Source organism: Pelobates fuscus, chromosome 4 (genome assembly GCF_036172605.1).
Source record: "Pelobates fuscus isolate aPelFus1 chromosome 4, aPelFus1.pri, whole genome shotgun sequence".
Taxonomy (NCBI): domain Eukaryota; kingdom Metazoa; phylum Chordata; class Amphibia; order Anura; family Pelobatidae; genus Pelobates; species Pelobates fuscus.
In genome coordinates, this window is record NC_086320.1 from 155,418,459 (window position 1) to 155,440,883 (window position 22,425).

General features: G+C 38.1%; 1 protein-coding gene across 1 annotated transcript in view; it reads right to left on the reverse strand.

Annotated features, from left to right (window-relative positions):
* RNF144B (ring finger protein 144B) overlaps positions 1 to 20,292 on the reverse strand; it is a 72,767-nt gene extending 52,475 nt beyond the window's left edge. The window contains exon 1 of the mRNA XM_063451689.1: positions 20,033 to 20,292. The gene's annotated coding sequence lies outside the window, so the exon portion shown is untranslated. The remainder of the gene's footprint in view (positions 1 to 20,032) is intronic.
* Between the last annotated feature and the right edge of the window lie 2,133 nt (positions 20,293 to 22,425).

A 22,425-nucleotide genomic window follows, 5' to 3' on the forward strand; every position in this document is an offset into this window, starting at 1 on the left:
TGAATAAAAGAAAAGGGGCAAGGAACATCAGACCCTAGGTAGCAAAAGGTTTAACTATTTACATGGTGGGGGGTACCAGGACATTCCTTGCACCATAACCACTACAGTGATGGAGCATGTCTAGTTGCTCCTTTAGAACGCACCAGACAAGTTTGATATCCTTTATGTCATTATATAGAGGAAACCTATACTATTAGCATATTAGATGGAACCCACTCACAGAATAATACCAGGTCCTCTCCATTAGTCTGAGATTTATTGTTTCAGGCTGTTACAGGCTTCATCAGGGAGGTACTGCTGGTAAACAGCTATGTACAGTGAGCAATAGTTCCCCATCTGACATACCCTTTCGATTTAGGGAATAGCCTTTCGACTTAGGGAGAAGAAGGGAATATCTAAATAAAAAGGCTATGTTTCAAAGAGATAGAGATTTAAAATAACAATATGGCCAGTTTGCATTGTTTTGGTTTGTTACAAGAGAACAGAACTAGTAATGTATGTGTCTTTCCAACACACAGCGAAGATTATCAGAATGTTAGACAGCAGTACACAGGAGTACACAAATTATTTCCTAGCTCTGCACAGGTAATTAGTTCAGAATCTATACAGAAAGCACTTTGTTGACTTGTTGACTTGTGAAAATAGCAAAGCTGTCAAGATTTGTTTATAACCTGGACTGAACTGATGGAGTTCTTATTACATTCTCAAAGTCTGGCAATATGTGCAAATATTACTTCCCCCACCTCCACCCTTAGGCATGTCCCAAACCCCTCCTCTGTCAACCCGTTTTTTTTTCCATTTTAGTGTTTTGTTTTTGTTTTTTTTAACCCCTTAACCCCTTAAGGACTGGACTGTTTTTGCGATGTTGTACATTTGCGACCAGGCCTCTTTTTACACTTTTGAGGTGTTTGTGTTTAGCAATAATTTTCCACTCTCTCATTTACTGTTCCTATACAAATTATATGTTGTTTTTTTTCAGGACAAAAAAGGCTTTCTTTACATACCATTATTTATATAATCTCATGTAATTTAATTTAAAAAAAAAATAAAAAAATATGATGAAAAAAATGAAAAAAATACATTTTTTTTACTTTTACTTGAAAAATCTTTTACTCATCTACAAAAGCGAATAAAAAAAACTGCTAAATAGATTCAAAATTTTGTCCTGAGTTTTAAAATATCCAGTGTTTACATGCTTTTTAGCTTTTTTTTGCAAGTTATAGGGCTATAGGTACAAGTAGGATATTGTGGTTTCAAAACATAAATTTTTTCAAATTTATCAATAGTGACATTGTAACACTATTATCTGTCAAAATTCTCTGAATAACACCCCACATGTACATATTTTTTTTAAAGTAGACAACCCAGGGTATTCAATATGGGGTATGTCCAGTCTTTTTTAGTAGCCACCTAGTCGCAAACACTGGCCAAAGTTAGCGTTCATATTTGTTTGTGTGTGAAAAAGTAAAACTCTAAATTGAACGCTAATTTTGGCCAGTGTTTGTGACTAAGTGGCTACTAAAAAAGACTGGACATACCCCATTTGCAATACCTTGGGTTGTCTTCTTTTGCAAATGGTATGCCATCATGGGGGTAATTCTCATTACTGGGCTGCCATACGCTCTCAAAGGCAACGTAATCAACCTGGCCATTTTCAATGTAAAAATATTTGACCCATATATTTGACCCTGTAACTTTCAAAAACGCTATAAAATCTGTACATGGGGGTACTGTTAAACTCGGGAGACTTTGCTGAACACAAATATTAGTGTTTCAAAACAGGAAAACGTATCACAACAATTATATCATCAGTAAAAGTGCTGTTTGTGTGTGAAAAATTTGAAAAAAGTCACTTTCACTGACAATATCATCGCTGTGATAGGTTTTACTGTTTGGAATCACTAATATTTGTGTTCAGCAAAGTCTCCCGAGTAAAACAGTAATACAGTGCTAGCAAATTAAATTCTCTGCAATTTCGGACTGGGTTGGCAGGCAGGACCCTCAAATTGCAATTAATACAATTATTTAATTATGTAAAAATATTACATAAATACGCACGTAGAATTTAAATATATATGCACATTTATATATTTGAAGTATACGTGTATATTTATATAATTATTTATGTAATTTTGTATATAAACAAATGTATATTTCGTATTATTTTTATTTATTTAGATATACATAGATATATATACAATTTCATTCTAAGTGTATTTTGATATAAATGTATATATTTTAATATCAAAATACAGTTAGAATAAAATTTCATATAGATATATAATTTTTTTTAATTTAAAAAAAAAATATTTTATTTAATTTACTTATTATTTGTATTTTATAATAATATATATATATATATACAATATATATAATTATTATATATATATATACGTGTGTAATTTAATTATAAGTGTATTTTTATATTAATATATGTACATATTAATATAAAATACACATAGTATGATATTATATATATGATATATAGACATATATTATATAGATATAATATATGTCTATATATCATATATATACACACATATATATAATTTTTTTTTATTATTAACATTAACTCTTTGATTTTTACACTAGCAGGGAGACTGCCTGTCAGCACAGACAGTCCCCCTGCAGGCAGACACATGGACACCTATTGTGACCATGTGATCGCTCTGTTGAGCGATCACATGGCCCCAGGGGTCCTAATTCACCATGAGGAGACTGTCTGGGCTGCAGACAGACAGTCTCCCCACAACGGGAGCACCGCCGATCGCCGCCGGGGGAACAACGGCGATCGGGTAAGTACATCTTAAAGTTAGGACGGTTCAGGACCGTCATCGGTCGGCAACGCAAAAATGCCGATGACGGTCCTGAACCATCCTCAGTCCTTAAGGGGTTAAGGACTAAGCCAAATGTACACGTTGTGATCAAAACAAAATGTAAACAAAACCTTGAATTTGACTATATGTCTGTCCAACCGTAATTCACCTTTTTCATATTAAGTGCACCCATACTTGTTATATATAATTTTATTCAGTGGAAACAGGGCTTTCATTTAACATCAAATATTTAGCTATAAAACATAATATAATATGAATAAAATATAAAAAATGGGAGAAAATAAGAAATTGTGTTATTTTTTTAGTTGTACGTGACATTTTAACTGTGAATGTCACAATACTGGTTGCTTTTACTGCGATAAAATACACATATATTTGTATTCAGCGATGTCTCACGTGTAAAACAGTACCACCTACGTACAGGTTTTATTGTGTTTTGGGAAGTTACAGGGTCAAATATAGCATGTTACATTTTTCCGCTTTTTTCAAATATAAGGCTTGTGTTTCAGTTTTTTCACATTGAAATTGGTTACATTGCCTTTGAGGCCGTATGGTAGCCCAGGAATCAGAATTACGCCCATGATGGCATACCATTTGCAAAAGTAGACAACCCAAGGTATTGCAAATGGGGTATGTCCCATCTTTTTTAGTAGCCACTTGGTCACAAACACTGGCCAAAGTTAGTGTTAATATTTGTGTGTGAAAAATGCAAAAAACAAATTTGAACGCCAATTTTGTCCAGTGTTTGTGACTAAGTGGCTTCTAAAAAAGACTGGACATACCCCATTTGGGTTGTCTACTATTGCAAATGGTATACCATCATGGGGGTAATTCTCATTCCTGGGCTACCATACAGTCTCAAAGGCAATGTAACCAATCTGGCGAATATAAATGTGAAAAAACTGAAACACAAGCCTTATATTTGACTCTGTAACTTTTGAAAACACTATAAAACTTGTACATGAGGGGTACTGTTATACTCTAGCGACTTCGCTGAACACAAATATTAGTGTTTGAAAACAGAAAAATGTATCACAACAATTATATCGTTAGTGTAAGTGCCATTTGTGTGTGAAAAATGCAAAAAAAAATTCATTTTCACTGACGATATAGTAATACATTTTACTGTTTTGCAACACTAATATTTGTGTTCAGTGAAGTCTTCAGAGTAAAACAGTACCCCCTATGTACAGGTTTTATAGTGTCTGGTAAAGTTACAGGGTTAAATATAGTGCTAGCAAATAAAATTTCCTGGACTTTCGGCCTGGGTTGTCAGGCATGTCCCGCAAATTGTGATTAATAAAATGACCTAATTATGTAAAAATAACACATAAATATATACACGTATATACATAGATATATCATTTTTTACACATATATATATATATATATATATATATATAGTGATATATACGTATATTATGTATATAGATATATATTATTTTGTTCTATGTGTACTTTGATATCAATAAAATATATATATATATATATATATATATATATATATAATAACAACATCTAAATACAGTTAGAACGAAATGACACAAATATATATTTTAATTATTCAAATTTTTTTATTTTAATTTTTTTACGTATTTACATATTTATTTTATATTATATATATATATATATATATATATATATATAATTATAAATGTAATCAATATTCTACATGTATATATATATATATATATATATATAGTTTTTAACTTTTATTTTACTTTTTACAGGCAGCAGGGGGACTACCTGTCATTACAGGCACTTCCCCTGCTGGCACTGCTATGGACGGCTATTCCGTCCATGTGATTGTGAGGCCCTCGCAAGGACCTCGCGATCATATGGCCCATGAGGACCAGAACGGCAGAAGGTAAGTATAGCGGGTGGTATAGCACATCCCCGTAAGTACATAGGAAGGCGGGGACGTGCTATACCACCCGCCGGCGTTTAGAGCTGGGTCCCCAAGGACAGCATAGCATGCCCGCTGTCCTTAAGGGGTTAAACAAAGTCTATTTGTAAAAAAAAATGTTTTTCAAAATTCTTATACATAAGGCAACATAGGGCCTACGGAGGTCGGAGGGCTATAGGGAAACGTCCCTAGGTTGAGGGAAAATCATTTTTTTTTTTTTTTTTTTTTAAGGGTGACAGAGCCCATTTAGAAAAATAACTTCCCTAGTAATCCGCATAAATGAAAATGCTGTGACCTGGCTAATTGAAAGAAAAGGGCTTCTGTTGATTATGACGTTACAATAAATATGGCTAATATGGAGGCTATTCCTGTGGATAGTCAGTTGCCATAACTCAGTGCTAAACTATTCAGAAACAGTTTAAAACTAAACCGTGAGATGGCTCCAGGGGACTCCAGGCACCATTGCTACTTAATTAGTTATGGTGCAGAGGGTGTCTTTTTAATTCTACCACTCACACATTTCTCAAAATTAATTGGGTATGGTTTTTGATGGTTCCAGCTTTGGCAGGAAATGATTCAAAAACATAATTACTTATTAAATACCTACGCATTACCACTTTTGGGTTTTTACTTGAGGATGAGACCCCTGCTTTCCCTCTTGGCTACGTCTCAGTGTGAATACCTAGATTGTTAAATTTACTCGCTGATGCTTCAAATACCACTTCACCAAGTGCCCACATCCTTAATGTTCATCTGTCGTTAGATTGAGAATACCTACATGGCAATCTCATGGTGTCAACAGCTCTTCTATATCCCAACAGTCTACATTGCAAGTTTATGACATGGGGGAACGGGGTGTCAGTCAATATGTACATTAGTCATTCCTGGAATGTGGAGGAGATGTCAGCATGGAACTCCACTATGTTGAGATGACAGGTACATTGTCAGACAACCAGATGATTTTCATATGCAGCAAACGTTACTAAGTTTTAGGGAAATTCTTTGGTGCACACAAGAAGCAAGACTACTTGAGTAGAGAAATGCCCAAGGCTATCAGAGAAGGACTCATAAATAAGGTAATATTTTTTCCAAGTAAGAAAGCTTGAGTGTGAGAAGGATGGTTTGGATGGTATTTGTTAATTGCACCGTGCATGCATAGAGAATGGTGGCACATAATAAAGTATAATGACAATTATAATTAACGTATTAAGGTAACAGAAGCCAAACAAATAATGGAACTAGTTTACTTATTCAAATGAAATTGTTTTTATATGAAAACAAAGTGTTATTGTGTAAGAAAGGGTAATCTGGATGAGATGGTACACAATTACTGAGTACAAGGGAAATACCCAAATGTATTTATATTATAATATATAAAATATACATGTTAAAACATTTTGACTGGCTCAGGCTATAAACAGATGTGTCAGAGAGAAACTTCTGGCCACAAAATGTTTAGAGCAAATGAAATACTGTCCATCCTCAACACTATCCCTACAGTGAAGTATAGTGATGGAAGCATCAAGGAAATTCGGGGACAGCAGGGCCTGGGAATCTTGAAGGAAGAATGGATGGAGCAATACAGCTAAACATCAGCTAAAAAGTTGAACCTTAGGAGAAAGTGTACCTTTCAAAAAGGACAATGACCCCAACCATAAGGCAAAAGCGATTTTGACTAGGCCACTGCAGGATAATTATGATTTTAGTTTAGGAGCCATTTCAAAGTCCTGATTTCGATCCTACTGAGAATCTGAGTCACCCCAACAACCTGAACTACTCGTAGTAAACTCGGCAGGAAGAAGAATGGGCACAGATTACTCCAAGCTAGTGTTCCAAGCTTATAGACAATTCCCCCAAAAGATTTAAAGCTCGTATTACAGCCTACGGTGGCTCAGCTAAATATTAACAAGAAGGGTTTAATATATTCTTCTATTAGATATCTCCTTGGAAAAACATCATTTTGACTTTAAAATTCTTAAAGCAGAAGAATTTGATATTTCAGGACTCCAAACTGTCCTGTTTTTGGTGGGACAGTCACGATTTTGGTGCCCTGTCGAACCGTCCTGATTTATTTCCCTGGTGTCACCCAACCGAAACAGTGTGCGTACATCATTAGACACGCTTGTGCTCTGCAGTAGGCATGCAGAGAGCTCTTCAGCAGCACTTTCTTTATGGTACTGTAAGTTAGCGTCAAGCCTGGTATGATTAAAGTCATATGCGTGCCCCCTTTAAGGTCCTCCCACCACTTCAGTTTACATACCTCCCAGTGTTGGGAGGTATGTAATACTTTTTGGTATGTTTCATTTGCAATTAACAAACAAAAAATAATAAAAACATTTCAAGGGATCTGAATAAGGCACAGAATATGGCTACACCTGTATTTAGAGTTGCACATGCAAAGAGTTTTTCTTTGTCATGCAATAGAATTACTTATTTTAAAATGTTCTGAAACAGATATACTATTGTGAAAAGCAATAAAGAAATAAAGGTAAGGTTACAAACTACTTCCAAAACTTGGCACCACACCTCAAGATAAATATAATAAATGCAGATGTGATTTCACCATAATTTCCTGTTTGCTGCCCCAGGTTTTTTTTACTGTGAGTAAGCCTTTTAAGTATGTGACAGCATAACACCCCAGGTGAGCCCATGCACACACAAAAACACATTTTACATCCTCATTCATCTGTTCTGGTTTTCTATCAAAAGTTACCTTTTTTTTTTTTTTTTTTTTTTTTTGGAACACCATTTTAACAGCAATAAAAGTCATAAAGGTCTTTCATATTGACCTAAATTACTTTTTTAACAACATAAAATGGCTATTAGCATGTCATGAAATCACATAAAATGATATGATGAAGACCTTACTATCAGATTACACATCTAGTAACTCCCAATAAAGTAAGTACCCAAGTTAGAGTGTGCTAGGTTTTGCAAACATGGGGAAGAAAAATACAAGAAACTTGTTTGAAATTTGTTTAAAAAAAATACAGTTGAGTAAGAGCAATTATCTATTATGTAATTAAAATGAAAATATTTTAAAGCGATCTATTGCTACATTTCCTTCTATCTCATTTAAAAATGTAAATTACCATTGTCATTTTCTACAAAATGAATACAGTCACTGCCATCTCTTCCAAAATTTGGAAAATAATATTTTCTTGTCTCCATCCTGCCAATTTCTTGGTAAAACATTGGTTTCCTGAATATTTATTCAGTAAAGATGTGTAAGAAGCAAAATCAACAATGGAATGCGATGCAGAACATATGTTCTAGTTGGACAAAAATGGTTTCTATAATTTCACAGTATTGAAAAGAGTTTTATTAAACTAGGAAATTTAGGAAATAAACAAATGAATGGCAAGTTTAGTCCAAAAAAGCTGATAATGATAAAGGGACACTATAGCCACCAGAACAACTATAGCTTAATGCAGTTGCTCTGGTGAGTATAGTCAGACCCTGCAGGCTTTTTGCAGTAAATACTGTATTTTCATAGAAAAGGCAGTGTTTATATTAAAGCCTAGGGATACTTCCAGTGGCCACTCCTCGGATGGCTACTAGAGTTGCTTCCTGGGGCAGTGTTGCAAAGTGTTCAGCACTGACATTTAGTGTCTCTACTCTCTGCATGGAGACACTGACCTTTCCTCATAGAGATGCATTGATTCAACGAATCTCTATGAGAATATGCTGATTGGCCAGGGTGGCATTTGGTCTGCCTGGTCTGCCTGCTTGGCTGAGATCATCAGACTTGACAATCTCAGCCAATCCAATGCTTTCCTATGGGAAAGCATTTTGATTGGCCGACATCATCACTTCTGATGATGTCAGCAAAGGAGGCATATCAGGGGCAGAACCTGCACCAATAGACTGGAATAAAGGTACGATTTACGTTTAGTGTGGCAGGGAGGCTAGATAGTGTTTTTAACACTATAGAGTCAGGAATACATGCTTGTGCTCCTGACCCTATAGTGTTCCTTTAACAAGTTAGATTATTTTTCTAGAGTAACTGAAAAAGTTCCACCTATGTAGGGGGGACCTAGCGAGCTAGGATCTGTCCTACTGGTGGAAGTACACCTAGATGGACACTCCAGTAGTGTCCTGGGGCATAACCCCTATTAGGGATATAATGAATATGCTCAGAGAGTTGGAAGAACCAACCTCACTGAGTAAAGACTGGAGTATAATGTAGATTTGATAATGCAAATAAATATATCAATGTACCGATATACTGTATATCTATAGAGATTAGCTAGAAATGTGAAAGAGACACTGGTGAAGTGTAAATCTTAGCCTTAATGGCTTACCTCCCAATATCCCAGTGATAAATGCGAACTCATTAGGCTCCTCCTTAGCGGCTGACTAGAGACTTTAATTAACTGTATATGATCAAGTCTAGTCGCTCTGAGATTGTGAGGTCGGTCACTGGGAAACTGGTCACTAAGCAAATGCCTGATTCTTGGAGTGTGCTGTGTGAGTAGTGATGGCGTGATAAGGGCTAATCGCCTATATATGCACATCAACTATCACAGTGTTCAGCAGTATCCAAAGACTGGCTTATTGGAACAGGTAGCTGCATTAAAAATTAATTTTATTATTATTATTATTATGGTATCTGTAATTAGTGGGTAGTGCACCTTTAATAATGGTGCATGTCCTAGTCCACTAAACAGTTGTAACCTCTGGATAGCGTGCAACAGACAATCAAAATTAATGTCCCAAAATTAGCAATGTCAGAGAATATCTGGACAGAGAGCTAGTGACCAGTGGGGAGGTACAAAAGTGAGGAAAAGAAAAGTTAGAGTGACTCTATGTGCAGAACCATACTTAGGAGGTTGGTTGCCTGCACATAGTGATAGGTAGCCCTGATGAGAAAGGAAAGGGAGAGCTTAGAGCCCTATTAAAAAAATTATTTTTAATGCAGCTACCTGTTCCAATAAGCCAGTCTTTGGATACTGCTGAACACTGTGATAGTTGATGTGCATATATAGGCGATTAGCCCTTATCACGCCATCACTACTCACACAGCACACTCCAAGAATAGCCCTGATCCAGGTGACCAACATATCCAAAAATCACCCAGATGAGTTCAGAGGTTCAGGAACTTCCTGGAAGTCTGAATTTTGACCGCCCGCCCACATGGTCCCATGCCCAAAACAGTTCCAGAGAATCAGGGCTTGCGTTCGGTCTAGTTCTGTAGTTTAAAAACAAACTACCGAAAATAGTCAATAGCCTGGAGCTTGATCCCCTTGTTCGTGGGAACGTTTCCACCGAACAGCGCTTTTCTAAGTGTTGTGGAACCGAACGCAGGCGATGCTGGAAGTCCAGGGGTGTTCGGGAGTTTCTGTGTTTCTGTTTGGTAAGAGGCTGGCCAGCAGGCCCTTCCAAGAACACGTGATGAGGCTCAGTTCGTCACGTGTTCTTGGAAGGGCCTCAGAATGGTCTAGATTTCGGCATTCTGTTCAGGTCAATATGTTGGCTTTCAACTGTCCAGTTATAAAACCTGTCTCAAAGTCACTTTTTCTTTTTTTGGGGGGGGGGGGGGGTGGGGTTCCTAGAAGAGAACGTTTCTAAGTACACTTGCAGATGCACAACACTATTGCTGGGAAGTGTGTGAACTTCAAACAGAAGCATACCCCACAACTAACTAGCATCACTTTCACCAGACCCACGTGGAGAGTGATTATGCTTAACCTGATATAAGGGACTTTACACACACATATATAAATAAACTCTAATGTGCCTAATGGGATAAACAATATTGAGTAAACATAAAACGCAGACTGGCAAATGTCTCTGTCAATATGTTGTTTGTCAATTACTTTTTTTGTCAGATAACCCCTTCTACAGTTGTAAACTGATGTGGAATATGTTGGAACTACATAAAATGGTAATAAATGCAAAACAAACCTATCAAATTATATAAATGTTATTACGTACGTTACTTACAGAAGCCCTCAGATAAATATTTGTTTCGGTTATTTGTATCGTTTTTGTTGGGGATGACTCAGCACAAGCTATTTTAATCAGGCGTGATATTATTTTATTTTGCTAGAAGGACAAGATACATGTTTGTTCACAGTCCATGTCTTGTTTCAATTGATGTATACATTAAAAAAAAACTTTACTTGTTATTGTGGAGTTAGAACGTCAGAAAAGGTTTGAGAAAATAGAAGGGATTAGAAACCGTGAACACATTTATATTTGCAAACCTTTACTTTATCAGTTATCCCAAGTTACAAACAAACACAGATGTAATATGTTCTACTACAGATATTTATTCGAATTTACTTATAACTGTTGATGACGTTTATTGTGGCAGCCTATGTACGTCAAACAATGAAGGAAAAAATATTTTTAAAAAGACATAATAGGGTGCTTAGATACATTAGCCATGAGGTGGCTCAGCCAGCTGGATTAGGAAATTATAAATGAAGTAAAATATACTTATACTAGCATATTTGACTAGAAAATATATCTTAATAACATGGAGATAACTGAAAGTCAAGCAGGACACTTTATCATCATGTAACAATGTTTGTAAAAGTGTCACTAATCTTTTAGTAGTTATAAACTGTATGAATACACAGTGGCCCACAATGGTTCTGGGTCAAGGGCCAGCTGCGTTTATCTGGAGCATCTAAATTAGGATTAACCAGTCAAATGTGAGTGGGTCGTACAGGCTTGTGCTGCGTTTTTTGCACGACTTTACTCATTCACCAAACCTAAATTAGCAGAGGCCCACATAACAAAAACTGTTATAACCCCTTCATGTTGTGGCCACACTGCTTCACAAGGTAAAGGGAGAGGGCACAATGCCCAGGTGTGTGCTGGTCTGGGCTAAAATTTACCTGGGTCAAATCACAGTCTTAGTCCTTTACAGATCTACACCAATGCACATAACTGGATACAAAAAAACACACATGCCATGGACACGGTCTAAACCTTAAAGAATATGCTGTATGCATGTTTGAGGCGGCGAGTAACTAATGGCATGGCAAAAATATGAGTATTATATTAAGTAAACTACAGTTAGATTTTTTTTTTTTTTTAATCCTTATTTTGGTTGCATAAGAAAGACCATAATAAAGGTAATACAATAGTACATTTGCTCAATTCTTTTAGTATCCATTTCACAATCTCCCACAATGTGGGAAGATGAGGAAGGGAATTGGTAAAGGTGTCTCCCATAGCAGATCCCTCCACAGGACAAACATGCTGCACAATCCCTCTGCCTAGGGCATCTGACTCTCCTCCCAGGGCTTTCATACCTTGTTAAAGGTGTTGAGAAAGTTTCTAACTTGGGTGGTGAGCTTACCTATTAAATAAGCATCTTTGATTTTATTCTAACACCATACCGACCAAAGTTTTTAAACCCCTCCAGCCTCTTATCAATAGAACTGCATTCGACCCGTGTGAGATAAATATATTCCAAAGGTGCCATTTTTGAGCATGCTTTTTGCTATCATTATGTGCTGTTGCAAACCTTGATTCAGCAGCTTCAATCTCGCTCACTTTATCCAACCAATTCCGTTGGTTGGAGAAACCTTAGTCTTATAGTACATAGCCGCATTTTAAAAAAAAATCTAACAATTGATTTTTTTATATTGAGTTACTGATAGACTTGTGTGGTGTAAGAGGACATTCTCAGGTTGGAATGGTGGAGCTTCCCCCCCAATTTTTTTCCATAGTTGCCCGTACAACCTCCCAGAAGGCTGTTAAAACACGACAAGACCACCAAATATGTAGGTGTGTCCCAGGCAGTTCATTGCAACGACAGCATAATGGTGATTGTGTTGGAAAAGTTTTATGTAAACTAGTAGCTGTATGATACCAAAATGAGAGTATCTTATAATTTGTTTCTTGAAATTTGGTGCATACTGTACTATAATGATTCAGTGTCAAAACCTTTAACTACTGTTCCTCTGAGAATGATATCTCCAAGGTGTCCTCCCATCTCCTCTTAAATACTTTACCGCTAATATTATCTTTTGTAAAAAGTAATTGGTACGTTACTGATATCCCTGCCTGATTGATTTCCCTTTGCTACACAAGTCTTAAACTTTTGTAGTTCCTCTGCTCAACATATGTTTTTTTGTTTGTGGATTCATAAAAATGCTTAATCTGAGCATATCGATATCGCTACATAGATGTAGGCATTTGATTAATTACCAAATCCTCCAATACCCATAATCTCAAAAAAACATCATCCTTTGGATCGGTATTACCTCACCTGGCCCTAAAAAAGCCAACTCCGTTTTGTGAATGCCTTCCGCTAATTCTGAGTTATATGTATGCGGTAGTAGAAGGCTAGTACAGGTGCGACTAATGTACATTTTTTAATCTGAAACCATACTCTCAAGGTTGCAGAGATAGGGCTGTTAAGGCAGTTAATGACAACGGGCAACGGGCAGTTAATGGCAACAGGCAACAGGCATTTTCCAGAGCAAGCCAGGGCTCATTTAGGTTAGGTCCGTGGCATGCCATTCTTGGATTCTCAACAGATATGCCGCTTGATAATTTTGCTTAAAATTTGGAAGTGCCAGTCCCCCCCCCCCCCCCCCCCCTTTGATTTCAGAAGGCATAAAATTTAATGTCTAAGTCGTGGACATGTTCCTCTCCAAACAAAAGTTATAGATGCTCCTCTTAGAGAGGGAAAAAAGGAACGTGGTAACTCAATCGGGATTGTCTGAAATAAATATAAAATGCATGGTAAAATATTCACCCTATCCAAGAGATATTTTGTATGTTCCATTAACGGAGATCTGTTTGTATGTTGTTTAATAAACGTAAATTATTTATAATAAATGCTTGAGAGGGGTCTGTGGTTAACCAGATACTCAAGTACTTAATTTGGTCTTTACACCATTTAAATGGAAATTGGGTTGTCAGACTATTATTTTCTTGTGATGGAACTGTAATATTTAATACTTCACATTTTGATGTGTTTAGCTTAAGATTGGATAGCAATTCATACTTCTTAAAGTCTGAAATTAGATTTGGCAGCTTAGTTCTTGATTTCGTAATAAAAAACAGCATATCATCTGCATAGGCTACTGTTTTATGTTCTGTCCCTTTAAAATTATAGCCCCTAATATCTATATTTCTCCTAACCCTCTGTAACAAAGGCACAAGAGATAGGACAAATAAAATTGGGGAGAGTAACAATGATGGACAGGAGGCCAAGATAGAGACCCTCATCCAGTCCCAAGATTGGCCTAATACAGTGCTATGGATTCTTATCTCTAATTCTATTTTTCACTCTTTAAAAACACATATTTGTGGGGGCGGGGCCGGGCGGCCATGCCAGCAGGATGCAAGTAACTATGGCTCCTGAGGAATTTTGATATTCTGCAATATATACTCTCTTTTCCCTGCTTGTAAAATGCTGAAAGCCCATGGCACAAGCTCTTGGAGTGTCCCGGTGCAGCTGGAACGTCTGAAAACGGGCAACTCCTGGTCCCGGTCAGAGACACTGAGAAATGGAAATGGAGGCCTACCCAGGAGCCAAGTATAAGGGAAACCAAATATCAGGATAACGATAAGGAATAGCCGAGTCAGGGAACCAGAAAACAGGATGAACGAGAAAAGGAGCGGAGTCAGGATACCAGAACGAAGAATAGTCAAAAAACACAAGCCGAGTCAAACTACCAAGATACACAGACAGAATAAAGCTAGCACTAGAGAGAACAACCAGGGCACTGAACAAAAGCATAAGGCGCCCTTTTATAGTGGACCGTCTAATGCTTTAAATCCACACCCCAAAACATCAGGGAGCGTGAAATATTTAGCATTTTCGTGGCATAGCCGCTATGACGTCGCAGCATAAGAGGGGGCGTACGTGGAGCGGCCGCCGTATGACATTCCGTGCAGTCGCCTGGAGGAGTCGGCACCCGGAGCTACACCTCGTGGGTCCCTGGGAGAAAGGTAAGGTATCGTGACAGGATGGATGAATAAGATGATAAATAAAATTGTTACTAAAACATGTAATAAAAGAATTAAACTCTTTCTTTCTATGTTTACTTTTAACTTATTGATCCCTCCAATTCCAACTCCACTTCCGATGCTTATTTACAAATTTTCTTCAGCTCTCTGAAATTTACATTGAAATCAAACACTATCGGAATCTTACTGGTGGATACATTTCTACCTTTCTTTTAAAATGTATTTCTATATATAATATTTTCACCTCTTTATAGACTTCTAAAATAATCTTCTCAAGGTATTTTGTTTGTTTAAATCTTTCAATTAAAATATGTGATTGTGCCTTAACAACAGCATTAGCAGAACAATTCCTTCTAATCCTTTATAACCGTCATTAAGGAATATTATTAAGCCATGGGGTGTAAAGCCCACTCTTGTATAGCCCTCCTCCCCCCCTCCCCTCCCCCCCCTCCCCCCCCTATGTACTTCCTTCAATGTAAATTCCCAGGTCTAAAAAGTTAGTATTAATTTTACTATAGTGGCTAGTTAATTTGATTCCTCAATCATTATCATTCAATTGCTTTAAAGAATCCTCATTGACGCTGATAGGACCTTTCCAATTTAAAAATAAATAAATCACCAATAAATCTGCAGTAGGTGACAAGGTTTTTCTCCCAGTCAACCATATATAAATTGGTATATCACATTCAAACCCGCCCATAGGAAAGCATTACTCAATGCTTTCCTGTGGGAATATTTTTTGACACTGGACTCCGTGAGGACGTCCAGCGTCAAATAAGTGTGATTTACGCCTTGTAAATCGCGGAAGCGGCCTCTAGTGGCTGTCAGGGAGACAGCCACCAGAGGCTGGATTAACCCTGCAGTGTAAACATAGCAGTTTCTCTGAAACAGCTATGTTTACAGTTGCAGGGTTAAAACTAGGGGAACCTGGCACCCAGACCACTTCATTGAGCTGAAGTGGTCTGGGTGCCTATAGTGGTCCTTTAAGGACTTGCTAATATGGTTATATATAGTGAAGATTCATCTTTTTGGGGCGAATTCCTACAGGCAAAGTTGTTAAAAAAAAATTTATGTAAGTACCAGCTACAGTTACAATTTTACTAGTTTCAAAGAGAAGCGAATGAATCCCTGCAACTATGTCACCAAACCAGATGCTTTAAGCTCTAAATTATATAGTTATCTGCATATTATAATGATAGTCTAGCATGTTATGTATCATTTGGTCCTTCAACAAGCATGGCTGCGTTGCAGTCTGTAAATGCATTTAACCCCTTAAGGACCAAACCTCTGGAATAAAATGGAATCATGACATGTCAGACATGTCATGTGTCCTTAAGGGGTTAAACAATGGAAAGAAGTAATTCGAATATTTTCAATACCTAATGGAATATCCAGTTAATTCTGGAAGTGCATGGAAACATGTAGTAGTAAACAGATCAGTCTGGATATACAGTGAATGAACCAGATGCATTTCATTCCAAAGTAGATATACTTGCCAATTTTGTAAATTCTCACTCTCTAATGAGAAACCGATGTCTGTTTGCTACATTCTGTCTAGAATAAAACCAGTCATTTTCCAAGCAACTCATGCAAGCAAATAAAGTGCCCTGAATTTAACAGAACTGCGGTGGTCCTGAAGACAAAATAACTTGGGACTTAATTAGTTAAAAATGAATTCTCCTGTCACATTGCTAGTTGTTACTGATCTATTATCATTTGGACATGTGATACAAACTCTTTTTAAGTCAAAAGTCAAACCCTTCTTTACATATTCTATGAAATAGTCACTTTTAGGTACACAGAATCCATATCACCAAAAATCAAAGCGTCCAATCTGGAGTAAATTGGAAGGGTTACTATGCTAAATATATACACATTTTGGGGTGACTCTAAGCACAATTATATTAACAAAACAAAATTATTATTTAGTTTGCCGAATCGAATAGCACTGGGAAGTCTGTGATCAAACCACAACAGAATCTCAGGGCTTGGTTAGAAAGAGAGGGCTTGCATAGGCTTCAAACTAGTGACCTGCATCTTTTGCAAGCTGTTTTCAGATATACCTCTAAATTAAAAAAAACATTTTTAACAATACATAATTAAATGCATGCATATCTCCTCTGGGGGTATTTCTACAAAACAGTGATTGTATTTATTTTTTGTATTTGGCTGTGGAGTGTCCCTTTAAGTCTAGGGTAAATGTGTGAATGGAAAACAAATTGTTTCAAGCCTTTAAGTCAGTTATTCTGTAGATGAAATGATTTAATTAATTCTCATTCTAATTGGAAAAGAATTTCTCAAACGTGATAATTTTTTTTTTTTTAATTTACTGACTGTCTCATAATTTCTTTGGGGAGGTGAAGACAGTCGCAAAGGGGGAAAAAAGTTATTACACGGGGGAGTACACCAAAGTTCACTGAAGAAGGTACAATATTAACACACAGGGTTATTAGCGAAAGTGAGAATTTTGGAGAATACCAATTACATTTTTTATTTATGTTCAAAGCAGCTGACCTAGTATAGCTGACTTGGAGATTAGTTTCCCAGTTCAGCTATTTGGTCCTTAAATTTCAAATTCATTTTGAACTTCCGACAATGCTTTCTTTAGCAAATAACAGGGTAATTCACTGAACACCAGATTTTGCCATTAAGGCGACCTGGAGTACATTAACATCCAGGAAGAGCCTCTAGTGGCATTCTGATTGACAGCCACTAGAGGCAGTCTCAGTCCTGCAACGATTTACATTGCAAGGCTAAGTGGGACATGGACATTGCACCCAGACCACTTCAATGAGCTGAAGTGATCTGAGAGGCTACAGTGTCCCTTTAAAGGAACACTATAGCGTTAGGAATACAAATCTGTCTTCCTAACACGATAGAGTCCCTCTGCCTTAAAGTTATTGACGGGCCCCCACTGGGTGTTAAAAGGGTAAAAAAAACTTACCTCTTCCCAGTGTCCATGATCCATTTCTCGGTCAGCAATGGGGGGATACTAATGTGCATGCTTAGCAAGAGCATGAGGCCTTCCCCATATTAAGGTAATGCAAAGAGTGAGGATGTCCAGAATTGATTCACGGAGTTAAACTCCAGGAAGCGCTTTTAGTGGCTGTCTGGTAAACAGTCCCTAGGGGCAGTCTTAACCCTGCAATGTTTTACATTGCAGGGCTAAGAGGACTGGAACACTGCAACCAGACCACTACGATGAGATGAGGAAAGATGATCGCCATACAATTCCCCAACTTGTCATTTCCAGATTCAGATAGTGTCATGCCTCCACATGTAACTGTTCCATTTGAAGGTGGAAAACACCAACATAACATTTATAGAACCATCAGTAAGTTAAGCAGACCTGCAGTTATTCCATTCATCCACGTTTTTGAATGAGACTGAACTTAATTTCCTACTTAAGGAGTCTCTAACGGCACCATAACGACTACATTCCAATGTAATAGTTATGGTGTCACTAGGATGCAGGAAAATGACCCACAGTTCTTGGGAAAACCATTTCAAAAGGTTTAACTAAAACCAGAGGTCAAACAGGCACTCATGGTCCAGATCCCTTTTTTTCTATTGCGAACGGAGAGGTGGATTAGGTCAGCTGTACTTATGCACCGGCAATAGACTAGCAAGAGATCAGACCACTGTTGCTGCTCAAAGCCAGATTGATCAAGAACTGACGTAGGACCATAATCACGACAGCTGCACACACATCTTCCTCATCCCCAAAAGATGTATGTAGTAGTGTTATTCGAATCTTAGTGAGCTTTGTAGCCCTTACCATCAGGTATAAATTGAAATATTACAATACTCTCTATGAAGTGACATCATCAGGATAATTTTCTCTCATTTTTTCAATGGTGTTCTTTCCGAGGTTTCCTGATTGAAGCTTTGGACCTGCATAGGGCAGAGCGAACTGGTGTTTTCATGCAGACTTTGGTGTTTAACTATTTATAATGGTTTCAGCCCTCAAAGTAAGGAAATGCCATTACTCACGGTGATGAAATGCATAGAGTGGTCTTTTAACTCTTTATTTTGGGGCAGCAGAGGGAGGCGACTCAGTCTAGATGCTACCCAGTGTTACAAATCACATTTTTATTTGTAATGTTCCGGTGTTCCTTCAAGAATTATTATTTGCACAAGTGACTCATCAACATTAGATGCAATGCAAAACTGCAAACAGTAATCCTCATAGGTCTTCCCTAGAGCTGCATATCAAAATAAAACATTGTGCGCAGAGAAAACCTCAAGTATGCACATAGGAACCAAAAAGGTATAATACATTTGCTAATCTGCATTTCATTATTCCAACAATTAAAATGAAAACATTTCAGCAAGTACCGTACATGCCAACATTAAGCATTTGGCTGTCACAATATTACACGTCAAAACGTCAGTGTTGTTTGAGAGAGATTGTAAGGGCACAGCAATAAGAGAGCGACATTAAATTTTCCTTTAGAACTATGATACTATTGGAGTCACATCTAAGATTAGGGATTATTCAGAATTATCAAAGCTTGGTTGAGCGTGATAGGAATTAAAGAACACAGCATCTCCAGTGTGCCCGTATGTTAGTGGATACACTGATGAATCCATAAACACTCCAAAGATAAAATGTTTACATTGAATGGTACATAGATGTGCCCCATGCTGTAATGACATGTGAAATTCATACAAGCATTATAATGGCACAGCAGCGTTTACTGTCTTACTATTATAACATTTAACATTTGTTAAATACATATTAGATATGCAACTGTTAACCAAGGCTGAGATGCTCCTAACAATGTCAAAAGATGCAGTAAAACCCATCATTGGTAACTGTGGTAAATAGGGTCAGATTATATTTATTAAAGCAAATACAAACACAAGTCAATGCAAAACACAACCATGTTGGCCATTGCCTGTGTAAACTGGATGATACTTGTCTGTACAGAATATCTGTGTCCACATATAGTAAGGAGAAGAAGGTATTCATGCATGCAGAGGATGTTAATCAGTATCAGCAGGGCTTGCTGTAACAATATATACACACAACACAACGAACAAAATAACCAGTAGCAAAAACTACTTCTCCCATTCATGCACTTCAACACCCAAACCACACAATGACAGCACAGAAAGGGGAAAAATAAGCTTGGCTGGCCCACCTGAAGGCCTGAGACTGTTGCTGGTCTCAAACTCCCATAATCCAAACACAGCCAGGACGCGATATGTGGGTGATGGGAGTCAGAATCCAACAGAAGCTGGCATTCGCAAGATGGCTGGGGAATTGCAGATGGATCACTGGCTGCCACATATGCAGAGAGAGAGGGAGATTGTGGATTTAGCTAGCTGTAAATAAGCTTACCTTGTTAGATAAAGAGTGGGGAAGCTCCAGCCCCTGTTTCCCCCCCAGTCCAAGCTCTGTGTACGGATTCCTATAGACACATCACTGCAGGCACAGCCAGGATTCCCCTCTGTAGCCAGGTCCTCTCTGCTGTCACACCTTCCTAGCCAGGAGAACCTACAGCAGCCAGCCTCCCAGTCTGTACTGCCACCGAGATAATCTCCTCCTCCCTCCTATTCACTGCAAGTTGCCATTATCTTCAAAGCACGTCACGGCTTGTGTTGCAGTGTCTCAGGGAGAGCTCTGTGTGTTATTATACAGGAAGCTGCCTGAATGCTGCCCTTCCTAATTTTTCCATCTGGAATTCCTCATTTCAGCTTCAGGTGATTACATCAACTCTGCTACTGGCTGACATGCTGGAAAGCAAGCTTCCCTCCTCTGCTGAGGTTATTCTTAGAATGGTTTGTCACTTGGGGAGCCTTGCTGTCTCTACAATGCACATTATTAAGTGTTCTTGCATAGCAAGACCACTTAATGTTATCTCACATATATATTATTATTATTATTATTATAGCCAAATTTACCATCCTAACTCCTCCCACAGTTTTTACACTACATAATAATATACTGATACCGGAGCAACTGACGGGAGCCAAGCACAGAGAGATGGACACAGGTTTCTTCAGGAAGGAAGAGATTCTTTATTCGGTTCACCGATCGGGACTCAGAGGGACTAGTGTCACCAAAATACAACAAGTTCTGAGCCCCGGACAATAGTGCAGGCTCCTTATATAGGCACATAACTCCTCCCATATTAAGCTCCACCCGCACATTCTCATAACCAATCAAAACGAACAAGAACTAACTTCCTGCTTGACCGCATGGCATGTCCAGCACAATGGAGGAGGGGAATACTACATCCGGTATTCTCGCACATGCTCCGTACACTACTGATCGTATCTTTGCCACGTGCAACCAACCGACCGATACATCAGCATATGCACGTACACATGCCACGTGGTAATCTCGGCCTACTAAATTTATTTTTACCGAGATTCCACCACATTCCCCCCTTTGATGCCTCTGATATTTCACAATTACGGAGGCATCACTTAACCTTGGTTTGCATACACCTCAGGTTACCATGAACCAGACCAGACTTTTCTATGATGTGAATCCCTCAACACTCCTCTTCCTGCATTGGTTCTCCCTGATTTAGAGCCTCATATTTATATATGGCCATTATCTGTGCTGCAGCCTTTCTCTCTGCTATATTTTCTATCAGGCTCTGCACAGACCTAACTACTAAAGGAATAAGACATGGCAGGAGTAGACACAACATTAAAATCAGTATGACTCCGCCTACCAATGCCTTAAGCCCTCCAAACTGCTCATACCAGTTACCAAATCAACTACTTGGATTATACCCTTTCCGTACCTGAGTAGGCACATGCGCTAGCTTAACCATATGGCTAGTAAGCTCAGCTATTGCTTGCCCTTCGTCATCTATTTAAAGACAGCAATTGCTCAGGTTAAACTTCCCACATACACCTCCCTCTACTGCCAATAGGTAATCCAAGGCTAATCTATTTTGGTAAACTGCTGTCTTCATCCTGGTATTATGATTCGCTAGAAGATTGAGCGCTTGTGAGGTCTCATTAGTAATTATCTCAACCACCGCCTGTAACCTTATAATGCGGTTGAGCATATATATTGGGGTCCTATACCCGAAAGTACCATCCTCTGCCCAAGTGGCTGGCCCATAGTAGTCTATAATACGCTGGGGAGGCCATTCATCATCTTCCCAGGCGCCTATCTCTATGGGTCCCCTTTTCTTCCTATGATTCACATCATACACTTTAACTCCCAAAGTCTCACCTGTTTCAATAGGCAACAAGAAGAAGGATGGTTTGAGCATACCCAACACACATGCCCCTTCCCAGTCCTGTGGCAATTCCGAATAGGCCTTCTTACCACAGATCCAGTACAAATTTGCTGGGGCGTTCCAACTAGATGTGATAGATAAATCAAACCATACGTCCTTTAAATTGGCATATCTTGCAAACGGGTTAGATGGTTCTGAGACATTTGAAGCCAACCACCACGTTGTATTCTTTGTATCATCATCATAAGCTTTTTGCCCTAGACAAGTTAGTTCTCCTACAGAAGTATTAAACATCATTCCTTTCCTTGCTATGCAAACATAACCTATGATGGAGGTTTTTAATCTCCACTCAGATTTACCTCTAACACTCATCTGATAATCGGCTTGTGTAGATATTAATTGTTCAACTGCCTCAGAACCGGACATTACCTCCTTTGCTTCCCAAGGCCATTGGTCTCCCATGTTAGTACCTCCACACACATAGCAGTTGGTTACATTAAGACTACCAGCAATACTCTCAGCTAAAACT